The sequence below is a fragment of the Triticum aestivum genome, chromosome 4A (assembly GCF_018294505.1).
Source record: "Triticum aestivum cultivar Chinese Spring chromosome 4A, IWGSC CS RefSeq v2.1, whole genome shotgun sequence".
NCBI classification, from domain to species: Eukaryota; Viridiplantae; Streptophyta; class Magnoliopsida; order Poales; family Poaceae; genus Triticum; species Triticum aestivum.
The window spans coordinates 20,486,808-20,491,445 of record NC_057803.1 but is presented as its reverse complement, the minus strand read 5'-3'; the positions used below and the strand labels follow the sequence as shown (position 1 = coordinate 20,491,445).

General features: G+C 44.0%; 1 long non-coding RNA gene across 1 annotated transcript; it reads right to left on the bottom strand.

The window, feature by feature from the left end:
• Positions 1–3,668: 3,668 nt before the first annotated feature.
• Positions 3,669–4,410, bottom strand: LOC123081606 (uncharacterized). The gene is made up of 2 exons (XR_006438756.1): positions 4,219–4,410; positions 3,669–4,107 (listed from the first exon to the last, which is right to left on the bottom strand). It is a non-coding gene; the product is annotated as an uncharacterized lncRNA (long non-coding RNA).
• Between the last annotated feature and the right edge of the window lie 228 nt (positions 4,411–4,638).

Sequence of the window (4,638 nt, the reverse complement as noted above, 5' to 3'; positions counted from 1 at the left end):
CGACTTCGTCCGCCCGGGGCGGACGTGTCCGGCGACGGCGCGAGGAGTTTTTTTAGGGTTTCGGGGGGAGGAAGAAGAAGAATTTCGGAGGGGTCTTTAAATAGGCATAGGAGGAGTTAGGAGAGTCCAAATGAGGTGCGGTTTTCGGCCACGCGATCGTGATCGAACGCTCTAGATGATGGAGATGGTTTTGGTGGTTTTTAGGCCAAATTGGAGGGGTGTTGGGCTGCAACACACACGAGGCCTTTTCGGTCCCTCGGTTAAACATTGGAGTATCAAACGAAGTCCAAATGGTACGAAACTTGACAGGCGGTCTACCAGTAGTAAACCAAGGACGCTTGGCAAGTCTCGGTCCAATCCGGAAATGTTTAATCCCCACACACGAAAGAAAGGTAGAAATGACCACCGGAGGAGAACGAAGCGCCGGAATGCAAAACGGACAACGGGGAAAATGCTCGAATGCATGAGGTGAACACGTATGCAAATGTAATGTACATGATGACATGATATGAGATGCATGACAACGACAACAACACACGGAGACAAAAACCCGAACCCGAGAAAATAAAATAATTAACGCCGGAAACGGCAAGAGTTGGAATACATATTGGGAAAGTCATATCCGAGGTGTTACATCTCTCTCGCTCGCTTTCTCCTCCCTCTCCTCTCTCTCTCTCTCTCTCTCACTTTCTCTCACACTCACGATGAGAAATCTGTTGTTTTCCCCAGCGATGTATTCAAAGGTATGCATGTGTAGTTCTCGATGTTTTGTTTTCCCTATATGACTATAGTGGGTGTTTATTTTGCAACCTGGATCGCCGCCTGTACGAAAGAAAAATGGATTGTGCGCTATAGTTATAAGTTTGCTTCCAAAACAATATCTAAAAAATATTTAACAGGTAAAATTAACATCATATTAAGATTTCACACATTTTTCTAATCAAATTTCATATATAACATGTTAAAATCAGAGTTACGGTTTAAAAGATACGTATAATTTAGAAAACCATTTGTTTGACTTTAATATCTTCCAAAATAATATTTATAAATACTTAACAGGTTAGAATAATCTTATATTCATATTCTACATATTTTTCTAATCAAATTTTATATATAACATGTTTAAATCGGCGTTACGGTTTAAAAGATATGGATGGTTTAGAAAAGCATTTGTTTGACTTAAATATGATCCGCGGATGGAATACCTAAAACATCAGGGAGGGTTTTCGAAAAACTGTAAAATAACGGTTCGGTGTGACTTAAATCTGGACTGCGGGTTGATTTCATGAAAACGCGGGGGCTTTTTTGCAAAACGGTGGGACGGACGGGCAGAAACCCTACGTGCTTTATTATTAGGTAGAGATATGAGTTATGTGATTTGGTGACCGAATGTTGTTCGGAGTTCCTGATGAGATCACAGACATGATGAGGAGTATCGAAATGGTCCAGAGGTAAAGATTGATATATAGGATGATAGTATTCGGACACCAGAAGTGTTCCTGAGTGTATCAGGTATTTATCGAAGTACCGGCGGGGGAGGGTTACCGGAACCCCCGGGGGAAATAATGGGCCATATGGGCCATATAAGGGGAACACACCAGCCCACAAGGGGTGGCGCCCCCCTTAGGCAGGAGGCCGAATTGGAGAAGGAAGAGGGGGTTCGGCCCCCCTTCCCTTCCTCCCTTTTCTCTTCCCTCCCCCCCCCCCCCTCCAAAAATAAGGAAAGGGGGGAGGCCGAATTGGGGAGGACCCCAAGTAGGATTTCTCCTACTTGGGGTGCCCCATGGCTGCCTCTCCTCCCCTTCCACCTATATCTACATGGGGAGGGGGTGCCTAGAACACACAACAACAACCGTTAGCCGTGTGCAGCGCCTCCTTCACAGTTTACAACCCTCGGTCATACTTTTGCCGTGCTTAGGTGAAGCCCTGCAAGAATCACTTCACCATCACCGTCATCCTGTCGTCGTGCTGACGGAACTCATCTACTTCCTCGACACCTTGGTGGATCAAGAAGGCGAGGGACGTCACCACGCTGAACATGTGCAGAACTTGGAGGTGTCGTCCGTTTGGTTCTTGATCGGTCGGAGCTAAAAGAAGTTCGACTACATCAACCGTGTTGTCAAACGCTTCCGCTTTCGGTCTACGAGGGTACATGGACACACTCTCCCACTCTCGTTGCTATGCATCTCCTAGATAGATCTTGCGTGAGCGTAGGAATTTTTGAAATTGCATGCTACATTTCCCAACACTCATCACCACCATAGTTCTTCCTCCACTAGATCATATTTGTAATCGTGAATCACACATGACATCCATTGTATGACATATTATCAATTAATCTACCCTCGTGATGTGTTCTTCGTGTGATCTGAGCTTCATGTGTGAGTAGTTCGGTAAGATATGAGTTGAGGCAAGAGCTTTGAAACCCGGTATATTTGCTATGGGGATCAATGGAAGTGCCTTTGAATTAACGTCCCGTATGTGTGAAATAAAATTGTTCCATAGATGTTTCTCGTCTCTTTCACATTCTCCATCCCTCCAGGTACCTAGGATCATGGAGAGTAAGCCACAGAGAGGCCAAGGGCAGAGAGACTGTGAAGTGTTATTCTGAACACCAGTGACAAAAACGTTTAGTACGATAATATGGATCCTATCTTTGAGAATTCAAGAGGTGTAGTCATTAAACGTGCAAAGCTCTTGTCTGATTATTGCAATCTTAATTATCGAGGAATCCCCACAAGACGGATAGGCCTTCGGTTGGACAATTGACTCTTGATGCAGGACGCATGCCGATCCAGACGTAATTTAAACACATCCCCCACTTTAGTTCATAACAATCACATCTCAATGGATGACTTCCAGCGCACAAATTAAGATCATATCTGGTCCCAACATAAATATATGGTTGTAGGCATTTAGACCTCATACACATGCCTATTTTATTACAAGTGTTCTCTTTCAGTTGTTTGATTTTGTCCGGCCAAAAGCTGGAATTATTTTTTAACAAAAGCTTACTTGAGACCATAGCTTCATGCAGGTTCTCCTCTCATGGGTTCGATAACTCAGGGTCACCTCTGGGAAAAAAGGCGAGAATCATTTCTGCTTCATATTCGGATCGCCCAAGGAAGTAATCTGTTGGTTACAAACTTCTTAAGGGCGAAGAAGAAAAATAGTGCTCCTGTTGCTTGACCCGGATGAACTCGACCGAAGGAACATTATGTAAAGCTCAATGTAGATGCTGCTTTTAATGTCAATAACAAATCTAGTTGAGCCGGTGGAGCTCTCTTGGATGATTGGGGCTAATTTGTGGCTGCTTCCAACCGATCTTTGGATGTTGTTAATGACGCAACACCGACAGAGGTGATTGCTTGATGGACGGCCTTTCATTCGCAAACACTATGGGGTGCAACAGGATTCAGGGACGGAGCCAGGAATATGGTATGGGGGGGGGGGGCGAGCTCTACATTTGAGCTCTTACGGAATAATGAGCATCGAGTTTCAAATAGCGGCGATAGCAACCACTATTGCGCCTGCAGTACCGTCCGCTACCAGCCCGCTATCCGCTATTTAAAGCTATTCGACCCAACTATAGAACATTTAAACCGTGAAAAATGCCTAAATCTAAATCATGTTTTCGTTGATGTAAACACTAGAAGAATACTACCAAATTGTCCATCTTGATACAGACAAATTCAGTTTTTGAATTTATATAGAAAAATTTGGCACACTGTACTACAAATAATTTATTCAAATCCAATTTTTATGTCCATCAATCAATGATCATTCATGTTAGACGAATTAAATTAGAAATTTGAAATTGTTGAGAAGGGTCGCACCATGAAGGCATAGAGGATGTAATGCATAGTTCCATGGTCGCTCATCGTGATGGTGCTTCCGTTGATCCTCTTTATATAGGCTAACACATTTGTCGATGGGGACATACAAGGCTTGGATGATCAGGTTCAGCATCACCTTCAGCAGGACAAGGGTTGTTCTCTTGGCTAGGTTGCACATCTATTGCATCTGCATCATGCTCACATGACTGACAGATTGAACCAATTGGCTAGAGAAAAATATAAATTTATTCATCTCTCTTCCTCTTCATGTCTACACAAACACAATTAGACAATTAAAAATTTTCTAATTAGTTTTCAATGTCTGTGGTTCTACAATTACATTATATAAGACAAAGTAATCTAATCCTAAAGATAAACTAACCTTTTTTCTCGTTTGGTCGCTGGTTCGTGCGGCCGGCCGGCCAGAATCCTCGTGTGTATCGGCGCGACGGCGGCACGGTGCTTGCCTGTCGCATTCCCTTTTCAACCGCAGACGATCTACTAGGCGGCCGGTTGCCGCGAGCAGTTTTTTTCCGATCGCAGGAACTCACAGATTGGAAACGAAGAGACTAGAGGAGAGATAGAACTGCCGTGTACGTGCGTCCTGCTTAAGTCTGGATCCTTTCTCTTCCACGATGGGCTGCTTTTTTCTTTTCCTCATATTGGGCCTTTGACCCATTGCCTGCAATCACACATGGGCTTTGACTATGGGAGGCACAGGGGGCGAGACAAGCCTCAAATCGTGTGCGTACAAGAAAAAACTGCTGCTAAGCAATCGCTATTAAGGGGAAACGTGATCGTT